The sequence below is a fragment of the Canis lupus genome, chromosome 23 (genome assembly GCF_011100685.1).
Source record: "Canis lupus familiaris isolate Mischka breed German Shepherd chromosome 23, alternate assembly UU_Cfam_GSD_1.0, whole genome shotgun sequence".
Classification (NCBI taxonomy): domain Eukaryota; kingdom Metazoa; phylum Chordata; class Mammalia; order Carnivora; family Canidae; genus Canis; species Canis lupus.
This window is the reverse complement of record NC_049244.1, coordinates 36,538,833-36,555,842: the sequence shown is the minus strand read 5'-3', so window position 1 is coordinate 36,555,842 and position 17,010 is coordinate 36,538,833. Positions and strand designations below refer to the sequence as shown.

General features: G+C 38.6%; 1 long non-coding RNA gene across 1 annotated transcript in view; it reads right to left on the bottom strand.

Annotated features, from left to right (window-relative positions):
* Positions 1-2,550: 2,550 nt before the first annotated feature.
* Positions 2,551-17,010, bottom strand: part of LOC119865402 — a 52,360-nt gene continuing 37,900 nt past the window's right edge. The window contains exons 3-4 of the long non-coding RNA XR_005377076.1: positions 15,537-15,718; positions 2,551-2,620 (exon numbers count right to left, since the gene is read on the bottom strand). This is a non-coding gene — a long non-coding RNA (uncharacterized LOC119865402). The remainder of the gene's footprint in view (positions 2,621-15,536; positions 15,719-17,010) is intronic.

Below are 17,010 nucleotides of genomic sequence, written 5' to 3'. Positions count from 1 at the left end.
TGAGTATTTTGCTGGAAAATTTAAAATATCCTTACTGGTGGGGTGGTGGTAGAGAATAAAAGAGTATCTGAGGAGTTGGTAGGGCAGATATTGTTTTCATTTTATACAGGAAGAAATGGAAGCGAAGATAGGTCACACCCGACTTAAGGTCACACAGCCTGGGCTAGGTTCTAGTTGTCTAGAGTCCTGGTCCAAAGCTCTTTCTCTACATCATGTCCACTTATAATGGGGGTTAATAAGTATATAAATGCCAGTTGCTTAAAACACCTTGAACAGACTGAACTAGGAGTCAAGAAATGCCTTCCACACAAAACATCCCAATGGAGAGCTCTCCTCCATGAAAGAGAAGTGACCAGATAGCATTTCATTGCTTTCCCAATTCAGAGAAAGAGACTACCCATCCCTGCTCCCTTTTTGGAGCCTTCCAGTCTAAGGGTGACAGCTGACTCTCTAGGCTGCTCCAAGGAAATCATTCGACCTAAGTAATTTTTAAGTTTTATGTCTCAATTTCTCAATATTTAAGAAAATTTTTTCCAAGTTGGCGTGGCCATGTATAGTGAATCATGTGTCCAAAGGGGACAGGATATATTGTATCACCTTCACAGGATGTTCTACAACACCCGAGAATGTCAAAAAAACAGTGTTGAGTGGATGGCACATGATAAATGGTATGTATTCACCGGCAGAGGAATTGAAGGACATTAAAACCCAAGCCTTGCTGAAATGGCAAAGTGGGGGGTCTATTCCTGCTTTAGTCAATGAGCAGCAGAATACTGGAAAGTGACTTCACTGTAAAAAAAAAAAAAAATCTTAAGCTATTTTTTGGATTTAGAGTTTGAGGGTGAATACTCTTAAATCAGACTACTAAAATCCAAACTAAGTACATTTCCCTAAAATTGGTCTAAAGGTTGATTTAATGCTGCAACTACTGAGAAGAGAAGAAGAGGGGACAAAGGGTTTTCAGAGAGGAGCTACACAAACAATGATTAAGGATTCTGAGGATTTATACAACACAATGCACATATGAATATGGAACTGTGTACTTTATAAACGGAGATTAGACCTTCTCTTAAACTCTCCATAGATACGACCCAGCAATTGCACTGTTGGGGATTTACCCCAAAGATACAGATGCAATGAAATGCCGGGACACCTGCACCCCAATGTTTATAGCAGCAATGTCCACAATAGCCAAACTATTGAAGGAGCCTCAGTGTCCATCGAAAGATGAATGGATAAAGAAGATGTGATTTATATACAATCTTTTGTATAAATCAATCATTTATATACAATGATTCCATATACAATGGAATATTACTCAGCCATTAGAAATGACAAATACCCACCATTTGCTTCAATGTGGATGGAACTGGAGGGTATTATGCTGAGTGAAATGAGTCAATCGGAGAAGGACAAAACATTATATGTTCTCATTCACTTGGGGAATATAAATAATAGTGAAAGGGAATAGAAGGGAAGGGAGAAGAAATGGGTAGGAAATATCAGAAAGGGAGACAGAACATAAAGACTCCTAACTCTGGGAAACGAACTAGGGGTGGTGGAAGGGGAGGAGGGCGGGGGGTGGGGGTGAATGGGTGACAGGCACTGAGGGGGGCACTTGACGGGCTGAGCACTGGGTGTTATTCTATATGTTGGCAAATTGAACACCAATAAAAAATAAATTTATTATTAAAAAAAACTCTCCATAGAAACTGATCACATGCTTCTATCTCCAAAGTGCTTAAAACATGCCCATAATTAATAAATTCTTTAAATACCTGAACTGTAATTTGGGAGTGAATATGAAATACAGACATTTTTAGACATCAAGTGCTAGTTTACTAGTGGGCCCTCATGAAAGGAAATTCTAAGATAAAAGAAGGAATAGAGAACAATAAAAAAACATGTGGAAAGATCCAAACAAGATTTAAACCAGAAAATAAAAACATTAGCTAAAATGATGGGTAATTTGCATGGCGTATAAACAAAATTGCAAGAAAATACTGGGCAAAAATAACATGGAAACTAGAGTGGAGAGATCAGATTAAAAAAATTCTAGCCTCCATGTATTGTTCTGAAGTAGAATGGAGATATAGATGGCATTTAGGGTGCTCACCAAGAGTTCTTGTTCAAATTTTAAGTGTAAAGCAGTTAGTTAAAGATTAGATATAGAACAAATAACTTTTGGGATGCCAGGGTGACTCAGTGGTTGAGCATCTGCCTTTGGCTCAGGTTGTGATCCCAGAGTCCTGGGATCGAGTTCCACAGCAGGCTCCCTGCAGGGAGCCTGGTTTTCCCTCTGCCTATGTCTCTATCTCTCATGAATAAATAAATAAAATCTTAAAAAAAAAAAAGAACAAATAACTTCAAATTATTCAAGAAAAGGAGGGGATGGAAGAAAACTCAATTCTATAAGTGACGGTAAAAAAATTAAAAATGTGTATAGGAAAGGCATATTTATTAGAACAAAATAAATTGATATAGCAAACCCAAAATATATCATTACTAAATAGGAAAAGAATGAACTTACCTATTATTTTTTTAACTTACCTATTAACAATAGAGCTTCAAAATTAGATATTTTTCAAATGTTGCCGTGAGTCATTTACAAGCAAAACACCTAAAATATAAGTACACAGAAAAGTTGAAAATGACAGTGTGTGTATTTATATTTATATGTGTGTTTAAAAAAGCTTTGCTAAAGCAATGAGGGTCATTGCATAGAGATAAAATGTTAAATTTGGCAGGAAGATTTAATAATTCTAATCCTCTGCATACTTAATAACATAACCTCAAAATATATAAAGCAAAAATTTACAGAATTACAAGAAGATTCATAAATTCACAATCACAATGAAAGATGCTTCATTTTATAATTTGTAGGTCAAGCCTGCAAAATTTAGTAAGAATAGAGAACATTCGAATGATACATCGAGCAATTCTGCTCTAACGGGCCAATTGAAACCCAACAATGAACAATTAGAGTACATAATTTGACTTTCAAACACAAATTATGTATTTGCAAAGCAAGTGTCAACAAATAGTAAGGTATCTACATCATGTAGTCAACATTTTTTATCACCATGATGTTAAAACACAGTAACAAAAAAAAAGTTTTAAAATGCTCACATATTTGGAAATTGAGGGGGAAACTTCTAAATGGTTAATAGCTCAAAGAGAAAATAAAAGTTTAAATTAAAAAACATTTAGGAATAAACAATAGTGAAAATACTACATAATAACACAGAATGGTGCTAATGTGGTATTTTGAAATAATAGTATTTAATACTTAGCTTGGAAAAGAAACAAGTCTGAAGACTTTTCAGTGGCGCATGCAACACAAATGCTAGACAATGCACAATGATAGTACCTAGGATTGCGTGATACTGCTGAAACGACAGACAAAGAAATAGGATGGAGTAGAGAGCCCAGAAATAGATGAATACATGTATAAAAACTAAATATGTGCTTAGAAGTCAATGAAGGAAAGGATGGACACTCTATAAATGGTAATAAAAGAACTCCAGATGCACCAAAGTCTGAAAAATGCAAAATTACAAATTTTAGAAGAAATTTAATAATATTTTTATGGCTAAAAAAATATTTTTTATGGCTTACAAGTAAGGAAAAATCTCTTAAATGCAAAACCAAAAGCACAAATCATGAAGAAAGTATTGATATATTCAGTACATTAAAATTAGGAACTTTTGTTCATTAGAAGATACCATAAATAAAGTGAAATGTGAAACTGTGCCGGGAAAATTGATATTTGCAAGCCCATAACTAACAAAGGACTGGTACCAGAATATATGAAGAATTCCTACAAATCAATAAGAATAAACTAAGCAATTAAGAAACCAGGGGAAATTTATAAACTGGCAACTCATAGAAAACTAAATCCAAAAGGCAAGTAAACACACAAAAAAGATGCTCAATCTTACAAGTCATCCGGGAAATAGAAATTTAAAACAATAAAAAGATACTGCTCTGGTCTGAATGTTTGTATCTCTCCAGTATTCATGTGTTGAAATCTAACCCCTAAGGTGATGGTATTTGGAGGAGAGGCCTTTGGGTGGATTACTGGGTCATGAGGGCTGGGATTAGTACCCTTATAAAAGAGGCCCCCCCTCTCCACTGAGCTCTGGAGCCCCTTATGCCAGTGAAAATAGGAAGAGACAGCAGCCCAGAAGACCTTCACTCGAAGGTCTGATCTCAGACTGCCAGCTCCAGAACTGTGGGAAATAAACTTCCATTGTTTGTAAAGTGCCCCATTTGTGATATTTTATTATAGCAACTCGAAGAGACCAAAAGAGGTGCCACTTCACATACATCAAAACTAAAAACGTTTTAAAAGTGTAATAGTACCATGTACTGGTGAAAATGAAAAGCAATGGGAATATTCATACTGAAAGTGGGAATATAATTGGTATAACTACTTTAGAAAGCATTAAGTAGAAGCCATGAAAACAATATATGCATATTTTCCACAATCTAGTGTAGTTTCCTGGGGCTGCCATAGGAAAGTGCCATGAACTGGAGAGCTTCAAACAACAGAAATTTATTCTCTCACAATTCTGGAGCTTAGAAGTCAGAAACTGAGAGGTCAGTAGGGCCATGCTCTCTCTCTCTCTCTCTCTGAAGCTTCTAGGGGAAGATCCTCTCTTGCACCTCCAGGTTTCCAGTAGGCTAGAGTTTTCCTTGCCTTGTGGCAGCAAACTCGAATGTCACCACTGTCTTTGCATGGACTTCTCCCTGTGTCTCCACATCTTCACATGGCCATCTTCATGTCCAATTGGATTAGGAGCCTACTCTACTCCAGTACAACCTCATCATAACTGAACTAATTATATCTGCAAGCACTTTATTTCCAAGTAAGGTCGCATTCTGAGAACTGGAAGTTAGGAGGACTTCTTGGGCAGGAACACAATTCTACCCATAATGTCTAGCCATATTTGTTGGTTATATATTTAAAAAACATATATGTGTGTGTATATATATGTATATATCTCCCTCTCTCTCATGAATAAATAAATAAAAACTTTTTAAAGAAAAAAAAGAAATAAAAGAGAAGCTTGGAAATACCAACCAAATGGAAGGAATAGAATACATCTTTAAAAAGTGGGCAAATTAATGGACAAATTAATCCACAAATATAGGTAGCTGCAGAGAGAAATTGCAAACTGCAAAATGGATTCCAATAATTACTCAAAATTCCAGCCAGAGAGATGATGAGATTAAAAAATATAAAAGGAATGTCAACATACAGGGAAGAAAGAGGGAGAATCCAATATAATTGGAATTCTAGAAGACAAAAGAGAGAAAAAGGAAAAGATATTGTAAATACAATTTCTGAAAATATTTCAGAATTGTTGAGAGTTGTCAAGTCTCCAGTACAGAAATTCTAATAAATGCAAAAATGGGTAAATATTTCTAGAAATCCACATCAAAATACATCAAAGGGAAATCTGAGAACGTTGTGGAAAAAGAGATCTCAAAAGCAACCAGACAAGGAGCGGTTTGATGATGACTTTTCTATAGCAACAGCAAGAGCCAGAGCACAAAATGCTGAAGAAAAGAAATGTCAAGCTCTAGTTCTATGCCCAGCAAAAATGTCTTTCAAGAAAGAAAATAAAATAAAGTCATTTTCAGACCCAAAAAAGGGAAAAAAGTCTGATCACCAAAATCACTCCTGTTAACAGAAATTATAAAGGAATAGGGAAATAATCCCAGATGGAAATTTACAGTTGCAAGAAGAAATGGTGTGGTATGATAGGTAGAATAATGACCTAAAGAAGTCACATCCCAATCCTTGGGATCTGTGAATATATTACCTAACGTGGCAAAGGAAAATTACAGTAGCAGATAGAATTCAGTTTGCCATTCAGCTGACCTTAAAATAAGGAGGATGTCCTGGATTATTGAAGTGGACCCAGTTTAATCACAGTGGTCCTTAAATGTGGAACAGGGAGGCAGAAGAGGAAGTTGGAGAGATGGCAGCTTGAGAGAGACTTGGCCCAACATAGTGACTGTGAAGATGGAGGAAGAGAGTCCAGAGCCAAGGAACGTGGGCACCTTGTAGAAGCTGGAAAAAGCATGAAGAAATGGATCCTGCTTAGAACTTCCAGAAAGGAATGCAGCTCTGCCAACACCTTGATCTGGACCCCAGTGAGACACACAGAACTAGACCAGAGAACTGCAAGATAATAAATTTGGGCTGTTTAAGCTACTAAGTTTGTAGTGGCAATGGGAAACTAATGCAGATGGGGAGCAAGGGTATTAGTACATACCTGTGCAAGCATAACAAGGGTTACAGTATAAAATAACAAGAGCAATGCCAAATTTGAAGGAAACGGGATAGAATTTAAATACTGAACCATAATAGCCTACATATTATAGAGAATATATTAGTCAGAGTCCTGTCAGGACATTAGAAAGATCACAGTGATTTGAACACAGAAAATTTAATATAAAGAATTATTAATAGCGACTGAAGTAATATGGAATTAGCTAGTGAGAATGAAAGGGATTTATAAATAAGACAAGAATGGTAGATATAAGGAACAACCACTATGTTTTGGGTGGGTTAGAGTACCCAAGGAAGAGTCCTCCACACTTCCCCCAGAACTGAGATCCAAACGTCTCTGGAAAAGGCAAAGCTTGGCTCACTGGACAGCAGAGAATTCACTGAGGTGCAGTGCCAGTAGGACCTGTTAGAATCTGCCCTCTGGGGTGCCACTAGAGGCTGCAATCAGGTGGGCATCAAGCCTCAGAATTTGAGAGGTGCTAGAGGAAGCTGCTGGCTGCTGCTGGAAAGAGCCACCAGAAAGGCTACTCTCTATGGAAAGGTAGTTTACTTCTCCAAGCAGGTAGGGTCAGCAGTTCCAGGCCAGCTGTGTAGAAACAGGGCACGTAGAAAGATCACTAGAAATTGTCATAATTCATTAAGTGTGTGTGATGAAATAGCAGTGTGAGCACTGAAAGAGTAAACACAGAAGATGTAACTGCCAAGCAAGTATCCTGAAAAATAAAATTAGAAGAAAAACAATACTAGCAACAGCAACTCGATCAATTCAAAGAAGACAAAAGAAGAGTAAGGCGGAACAGAAACAGAAACAGTGGAACAAATAGCACATAATTAGCACTCAGACATAAGCACGACTTTTTAAAAATGTAAACTCTTCAGTTAATAACTCTTCAGTTAAGAGACATGGATTGCCTGATTAGAAAATAAATCTTACTATATATGTCAACTTCAAGAGATGTAATTAAACATATTGTCTGAAACAGAGGGACTTAGTAAGATGAAATTCAAAGGATGTATAAAGAGAGATGAAGCAAATACTAACCCAAAGAACACAAGTAGTTCTATTAACATCTGCCAAAGCAGGCTTTAAGGTAAGAAGGTTCACTACTTCAATATCAAATATTCAATTCACAAAGAAGATAAAACAGCTCTAAACTTCTAGTTTCTTAATAACAGAGCCTCAAAATCCATATGGTAAAATGTTGAAAGAACTAAGGGAAAAACAGAAATTGTACTGTTCAGAGTAGGGAACTTTGCCAGACCTCTTTCAGTAACTTCTTTTAGACATTAATAAGGTAAAAAAAAAAAAAAAAAAAAGTAAAGAGATAGAAGACATACAGGAAAATAATTGAGGTGAATAAAAAGGGCATTAAAGCACATCATACCCAACCAATGGAGAATATGTGTTCTTTTCAAATACACAGAAACCATTTGTTGTAGTTAATATCGCTAGTCTCAATTCCATGAAAAGTGTGACCTATGCACTGTGTTCTCTGTCTACAACACAAGTTATAAACAAACAAACAAACAAAATATAAGAAGACAAAGAGCTTTAAACTTTTTATCTTTGGAAGCTTGGAGACACACTGAAAACAATCCTAAATCAAAGAAGAAAACATAGCAGAATTAAAAAACCAAGCAGAAGTATTGAATAGCAGACATTTTGGGCACAGCTAAAGCAGCACTTAGAGGGAAGTTATATCCTTAGTGGTTATATTAAAAAATAAAAATATTCACATTTAATGAGCTAAGCAAAGGACACTAAAATAACTTCCAAACCAAGCAAAATAAAAGGAATAATAAAGATAAAAACAGAAAACCATTAAATAGAAAGAAAATGATGGAAAGAGGAACAATAAAGATAGAATTTGGTGTTTGAAAAATATTATTGAAATAGGAAAAACTCTTAAATAATCAATCCAGAAAAAGAGATAAAACATAAGCAATATTAAGCAATGTTAAGAATGAAAAGAAGGACAAAATTAATGTGCTAGAGACATTAAAAAGATAAGAGGATATGCTAAACAATTTATACTGATAAATTTTAAAACTGATGCAATAAATTCCTAAAAAGCTGAAAATTGTCTTCAAAATGTCAATGTTCTGAAAGATATTTCAAACAGGCTTGGGACTAAGTCTAGCAAGAAGGAAACTAAAGAAAAATGGAGAATGCAACATAGGATTATTTTCTTGGAGCCTAGATCAATTTAAAAAAATTTAAAACCTATAAATGATACTACTAGAACATTAGGGGAAATATGAATGTTATTGAATGTTAGATAAAATAATAATATCAGTGCCAAAGTGCCAAATTACCCGTGAGTAGTACTAGGAAAACACTACATAGTGAAATATTTACAGGTGACATTTTTATATCTACAGCTAACTCTTAAGTGACCCAGAAAAAAGATGTATGTGTATCTCTAGTTATGCATTGTCTGTGTGAGTGAGTGGGACAGAGAAGAGGAGAGGGAGTGAGAGTTCAAGGAAGCAGGATACAGATGTGGCAAAATGTTAAAAATCAGCAGATCAAGGTTGAGGGTATATGTATGTTCATTGAGATATTCTTGAAACTTCCAGTTGGTTTGAATAATCTCAAAATAATTTTAATACAAGTTAACAATATAAACATTATATACAAAAGAACTATAATAAAAACACAATTAGGAATATTAACTCAAACAATACAGGAAGTGATCCAGTAATTTAAATCTTCTCTCATAAAAAACACTAGGCTAATATTTTCATAAACTTTTAAGGAATTGATAATTCCAATCTTACATAAAATTTTCTAAATTATAAAAAAAAGCAAGAATGACTCCAAATTCGTTCTGTGAGTGTACATAATCTCGATGACCAAATCTGACAAGGAGAGTCTAGAATAGAGAAAATTACAAGATAACCCCACTCATGATCTCAGACGCAAATGTTCCCCTCCTTCTGAAAACAAAATTATCAAGCTGACCTAATGGAGTATTAAAAATTGGTGCTTATTTCAGAAATTCAAGGTTCATTTAATTTTAGAAAATAGAGTAATATAATTCACCACGTTAACATATTTAAAGAAATAACTGGGATGCTAAATTAAAATATGCAGAAAGGTGTTTTTAAAATTCAATATATATTCATGATTTTTTAAAAGTCTCGTAAAACCATGAGTATAAAAACTATGGCAGAGGGCAGCCCAGGTGGCTGGGTGGTTTAGCGCCACCTTCGGCCCAGGGCCTGATCCTGGAGACCCGGGATCAAGTGCCGCATCGGGCTCCCTGCATGGAGCCTGCTTCTCCCTCTGCCTGTGTCTCTGCCTCTCTCTCTCTCATGAATAAAAAATAAAATCTTAAAAAAAAAAAAAAACTATGGCAGAAACTTCCACATTCTTATCAAATGAATATATGTAATTTGTATACATATCTATGTAATATATACTATACATGATATATATTAGTACATGTATTAATCTTGTGTGCTAAATGTCATATGTAATTGTGGAGCTGAAAGCTTACCCTTTTTTAACTGATAATAAGGTAAAGATGTTATTCTTTTGTTCAGTTTTGCACTGGAGGACTTAGAGCATGATTTTATTTATTTTTTAAGAGTTTTTTAAAAGATTTTATTAATTTATTTATTATTTATTTATTATTTTATTAATTTATTCATGAGAGACACATTAGCCAAAGGCAGATGGTCTACCACTGAGCCACCCAGGTGCCCCAGTAAGCATGATTTTAAAAAATAAAGAAAGAAGAAGAAGGCATAAAGATTGGGGGAAAGAGGAAATGAACAATTATTGTTTGCAGATTATATGACTGAATGTGGAAGTAAAAAAAATCTATAGAAAAATCATTAAAGTCAATAAGAGCCTTTAGCAAGATTATTGGACACAAAAATATGCAAAAATCATTTGCCTTTCTGTATACCAGCCACAATAATTAAAAATATTAAGAAAACTATCAAAAAATAACTAGGAATAATTACAAGAGACCTCCACAGAGAACACTATAAAACATAAGAGACATTAAATAGACTGAAATAAATTAGAGAAACCAAGTTATGAGTCTGAAAGTATTTTTATTTTAAAGAGGTGATTTCTCTCTAAAAAAAGTGTTATGTCAATTCAATGCAATCCCAATAAGAATCCAAAAAGTCGTATTTATCTGTTTATTTGGTGGGACTTTGTAACCTGATCTAAAATACATTCATAAGTATAAAGTGCCAATAAAAACCAAGACACTCTTGCAGAACAAGGTGGTAAATTTTGTCTTACCTTGTATCAAGAATTATTATAATGTTATAGTAATTTAGATAAAAAGCTATTTGCTCAAAGACAAACAGCCCAGTGAACTAGAATAGAGTATAAGGAAACATACATGCATATATGGATAAAGAGATTTTGGATATAATGAAGACATAGTATCTTTTCAATGAATTGTGCTGGGACAATTAGATATGCATAAGGAAAAACCAATGAAATTCTGTGCCTATCTTATACCAATTCCTAGTGCATAAAAAAACCTATATGAAAGGTGAAACTATAAAGTTTTTAGAAGATAATATAGGAGAATATCTTCATGACCTAGTGGTAGAGTAGTTTAATATATATTTAATATATATATATACACACACACATACATAGATACATATGAAATACTAACCATAAAATAAAAAATTAATAAATGTGATTACATTAAATTAAAAATGTGTATTCATCTAGTATAATAAAAAGAGTGAAAATAGGAGCCACAACTGGGAGAAGATATTTGTGCTACATCTAATTGAACTAGGGTCTAGTATCCCAAATGTATGTAGGTGCTTCCTAATTTACAATGAGAATTATAGCCACCAGATTGTACAAAATTAAAAAGCCTACTCTTATCAAACATTAATGACAACCTGGAACAATGGGAATTATATTATTAATGGGGGTGTAAGTTCCTGCAATTCTTTGACAAACTGTTTTACATAGCCAAATTTAAGATATACATCCAGTGACCAATAAGTACTACTGTAGATGTTTACCTTGGAGAAAGTGCACACATGGACCAGAAGACATGTATAAGAGTGCTTATTGCCACACTGTTTGGGATAGCTCCCAACTGTAAACAGCCCAAATGTTAATCCACAGTAGAAGGGATAAGTAAATTGTGACATCTTCACTCAATGGAATACAACAAAACAACCAAAATGAACATACTACTCCTATACACTCAAAAACAAAGCCATGAATACACCATGCATACAACCCAAAAACATAATGTTGAGCAAGAGAAGCCAGACACAAAAGACTGGCTAGTTAGGATATTATTCCATTCATATAAAATCTCAAACCTAGGCAAAAAGAAATTGTATTTCTTATGGGTGGATTCATATATGGTAAATCTATAAAGCAAAGCACAGGAATGATTATGACAAAAGCCAGGAGGGGCTTCCTATGGAGCTGTAAGACCCTGGAGGGCAGGAACCAGGTATTTTTATGTTTGTCCAAAACATCTAGTGCAGACCAGACACACAGTTGGCACTCAAGAAATGTTTATTAGTTAGATGCTACAGTGTCTACAATATACGTTATTAAAAGTTAATTGTTAAACATTTTGTGGCCTAAACTTCTCTCCATCTCAGGCCACAGGTTCCAGCAACACAATCACAAAACATCCCCTGCTGTTCATGACTTTTCACGCAATGTTTGCAGAGAGCTCTTGCAGACAACACTTTTATTTTAGGCAATGGACACTAAAAGGAAGGAGGGAGGGAGGGAGGGAGGGAGGGAGGGAGGGAGGGAGGGAAGGAAGGAAGGAAGGAAGGAAGGAAGGAAGGAAGGAAGGAAGGAAGGAAGGAAGGAAGGAAGGAAGGAAGGAAGGAAGGAAGAGAAGGAAGGGAGAGAAGGGAGGGAGGGAGGGAGAGAAGGGAGGGAGGGAGGGAGGGAGGGAGGGAGAGAAGGAAGGAAGGAAGGGAGGGAGGAAGGAAGGGAGAAAAAAGGAAAATACCAGACCCCCCCAGAACTTCCCCGCAAGGATCTCACATCATGATAGGGAGGCACGAAAAGAGACAATGACAGAAGAGGGTAGGTCATTAAAACATTGCTAATGATTAAGTATGTTACATCTCCTGCAAAAATGAATTGCTTTTAATAGGACATTCAATCCTCCAGCCAGCACACACCAAAGGAGGTTGGAGGGAGAAATTCTGGCCAGCAAGGAGGGAAGGGAAAAGAGATTTGAAAATAACCCAAATCTTACCACTTCTACTTACCTCTAGTGGTTGCTGGTTACTTCTAGAAGAAAACATGCTGAGCTCACCACCACCTCCCCCCCCCACTCCCATCATGTTCCTTAGCATACACAGGAGAGGCTGGGAAACTTGTGCTGGATTTTGACAATGAGGATGAGGGCCAGGAAACCTGAGAAAGGTAGTGAAGGGCATCACTGCATCACTCATGGAAGAAGGTGGTCATCTGGTAAGATGTTCTATCTTGGAAGGAAGCCAGAGGAGCCTGGAATCCAGGGATTGAGACATGCTGGCCAGAGCGGTAGGTGGAGCTGGCCTCTGGCTCAAGGAGGTGGTCCAGGGGGCCTCCCAGAGTGGCCCTAGACGGACTAGTGGACTGAGCTGTCAGTTATCACATGTTTATTTCTCTAGCACTTGTAGTGGAGTCTCGGTTAAATATTCCTGCCTGTGCCAGCTGCTGCCCACAGGGAAATAAGCGAAGAGCTGCAAGTCTCTAGGATCAGAAGAGGAGTGGAGCTGCCTGAGGCCGCTGTGGTGATGCAGCCTGAACTGGCCAGGAGTGTCCCAGGAGAAGCCGCCCAGGGGAAGACAGGACTCAGGGCTGCTGAGCCCAACTCCCTCCTGCAGCTCTCCTCCCAGCATCTCAGCCCCCTGCCCATGTGACAGGCCCCTTTGGTTTCACTAAGGGCATCAGCAGGTCTCACTTTGCCTGGGCTAGCGCAGGGTGGCAGAGGGATTCTGTTTCTCCCTAGGAGACTGCATTTCCCCAGGAAGCATTAGGACGTTGGACAAGTTGCGCAGTGGATGATCACAAAGCAGGACAGATGGGGGCTTGCAAAATCTCTTTTCCAAATATATCTCAAAGGGTTTTTGAGACAACTGTCAGTGGCTCCATAGGACATGGGGTGCCTGGTGGAGACACAGGGTGAGAATGGCCTAAAAAGCCAACCTTTCTCTGAGGCCTAATTTGTCACTCTTGGGTCGGGGAGCAAGTAGGGGCATGTTCCCGATTTAGTCTCTGTCTTGTCCCGTTCTGAGGGAGAGATATCCCAAGGCCAGCAGACCGGGCTGCTCTGTTTTCACAGCTGTGCACTGGTTGCTGTTACCAGTTCATGGAAGAGAGACCTCCAGCATAGACAGGACTCCCAGAAGAACAGAGAGTGAGCTAAGTTCCCAAAAGAGTTTTTAGAGGCAACAACAAACAAACAACTCGGATGTGAAACCTGAGGACAGTGTCTGCTGTTAGCAGAGGCTGACTTAGAAGAGCAACCTCACTTCCAGACTCCAGGGGCTAATGTCCTGGAATCAAGCTCAATGTGTAATCAAGGCTATGAAAAAAGGAGATCATCTTTGCCTGCCAGTTTTAATTACATTGTGGGGAAATAATGATTAACTAGAGCCCAAGACAGATAGCTTCTTAAAATACCAAGGAGAGCAGCCACATGCTATTTGAAAGTATATTGCTGCCATCACAGCAGAAAACAAAGGCATGTCAGATGTGGCTTCCTGTCTACAGATCCCAGATCTCCAGTCAGGTTTCCAATCCAAGAAATAACAGGGAGGCGCTGAGATTCCAGCTCCAAATTATTCCTGCAAGCACTGCCTCTCCAACTTATCCAATTACAAAGTGGAGTTTTAGGAAAATGAATGCTCGTACAAATCTGGAAATATCCAAAGTGGCACATTGTTTTGAGACATGTCATTACAGTTCTGCTTAAACCCCGGGTTTATTTCTGCTTGGGACATTTGCACAGGCAAGAGCAGATGAGTCAGGGGCAAGTGGAAGCCTCTCAGGGCTGTGTTGAGGAGAAGAGAGTGCGGTAGAATGGAGTGGGTGTTGAGAAAGTCCACAAATCCACTTGATTTAACTCTTTACGCATCACCTCTACAGTTGGTAAGAAAACTCCAAATCTTCCACTTATCCAAAGACTGGAGAGGAAAGCATGCATCCATGGAGGAGAAACACACTTGAAAGAACCAAAGAATTTTCATGTCTAATAAAAAGTAAAATTGGACTGCCACTGAGGGAAGTGGAAATGGACTTCTGAAAAGAGATGAATTTGGTGGTTTCCGACCCATGGAGTGTAGTCCAATAGCTCTCATGGAATAGGGCATGTATCCTGAAGAAACTGGTAACAAAAAAAGATAAGGGGGTTATGGACAAGCTGTGCTCCTGTGACTTGGACCAGAGATTTCCAAATTAAACTGGTTAGATATTGGCCATGCTGGAGGAAGTGCGGGATTTAGCCATTTCCACCCAAGCCCTCGGTGGTAGGCAGTTTGGAATCCACCCTGTGCCTCTGTCCTCAGATTGTGATGTGCTTTGCAGACCACCGATGCCTCCTGGCCTGGTCTGGGAGAGCACCCTTTGCCAATCTCTAGGCTCTCCGCCCACCCAACTGTGGAGCCCTGCCTGGCCTGTGACCAGTGCATTCTCTGTGCCATTTGGCAGCTTAAAAACAAGTAGAGTATACAAATGGCCCGTGTGGGCAGCTGGCCTCTTCCTCTTCCTAACAAAGAGGTTATGGCAAAAGCTATTCGAGTTTCTCTCCAAATGAAGCTAAAGACGACATGTAAATCTTTCTGCTTGTTGGAAGGTTGCTGCTTTTCGAAAGAAATTCAAAATTAAAGATTCTGCAGTATAAATGTGTGTTACAGAAAGTAGTAAGATGACCATTGATTGGATGTCGAAGAAAGAATCACATCTCAGATATTGCAGAGCCTCGTATACACAAAACTCCCAGAGAATTTTGAGCTCCCCACAAAGTTAATCCCTTCAGCCTTAAAATACTCACCATGCATACTGCATACACACAAACTATTTTTTCTAGGCTATGCAAACCTTATAAAAAACTGAGATTTGATTCACTGATGTAGAAATAAGCATGACTCAATCCTGCTCCGTAACAGAGTACCACATGTGAAAATGGCTTCAGTAGGAACAATAAAGGTATTATGATGATTTTTCTTATAGGTTAATCTTCTGGGTCTCACAGGGAGTTTACCCTACCTGGATGCTGGGAGGCTGAGCCGGTGGACATCGTACACAAAACCCCTTCTGGGAATGGCTGGAACATGCCTCAGCAGGCTGGACAGCAAATCACAGGTTTCTGCTTGCAGGATGGTTTTCAATTGAATTCGGCAAGTATTTATCGAGCTCCTTGCTGTGCCCAAAGCCCAAGCTAGACTAAGCTAGGATAAAAGACAGAGAGGGAACATACTGATGGCTCCAGCCAGAGAGGAAGATGATCTAGGCTCAGAGGAGATGCTCCCGGCCTCGGCTGGGTTGGGATTTGGGACATGTCAGGCTGGAGAATGTGCTTCCAGCATATTCATCCAGAGTCTGCCCATGGCAAGTTACATTAGAAGCCCTTCAAGGGAGGCAACATGGAAAGAGAGGGCATTTCAAGACCCCCATCTCAAGACAGAGGGTGGGGGTGAGGTGAGTCATGGCTGGACACGAACTGAGGGGAAGTCAGGTTGGTAGCCCAGGAGTAAGAGGGGGGCCATAAATGCAATCAGTTATGTGGTGTCAAAGGCCATGCAGGGAAGACCCTGAGCCTGACCTCTCCCCTGTATTTTATTTCCAGAAGGCAGTTGCCCCACAGTGATAATTCCAATCCCAGTTTGGGATCCCAGCCCTCCTCATTGCAATAGTGGAGCACTTCATTTCTAACCAAGAATGCAAGCTCCAGAGTAGATATGCTTGGGATTAAATTCTGGCTCTGATACTTAAACTTCTAAACCTCCATTTCCTCACCCATAAAGGGGGTAATAGTAACAATACCTCCCTGACAGGGGTAATGTGGAGGCTGATGAGATCATTTCAGCACAAGGGCAGGCAGACAGGAAGCATTCCATACATGTTGCTATTGCATTCATTTCTCAGTGAATATAAATTAAGTGCCCATTAAGACTGTGTCAAGCCTATGCCCTGGGCCTCACAGAAATAAACCCAACGGAGTCACCATCCTATGTGAATGTATAAAGAGATGAATGAAGAGAAAACAGTTATACCACAGGCAGCAAATGCTATGAGAAAGGGAGCCAAGAGGCTGTTGGAACATGAAGGAAGTTCCCTCTATCCAGCCTGGGGAAGGGTGAAGCTTCTTGGAAGGTTTGATACCTGATTTGCCTTGAAAGGGGAATAGTAACTAACTTGGTGTAAGGGAGTATGGGAAATCAGAAGGGCATCTCAGAAAGGGGATCCAGCATGAGCAAAAGTAGGAAGGTTGTAAGCAAGCAAAGCAGTGTTTGGAGAGAAAAGATAATTTGCCCAGGGTTGCAGGAACATTCTGCACAGAGCAGAGGGTGTAAGAGCCAGGCAGAGGCAAAGCTTTACAAGAGACACTAAGTGACTTGGATGCTCTCCTAGGGGTGGGGGTGGGGGAAGTGGGGAGTCAGGAGAGGGACCTGCATTCCAGAAGGGTCCCACTGGCATTATTGACTAGCTCCCAACAGAAAGAGCGAGAGAGAGAGAGAGA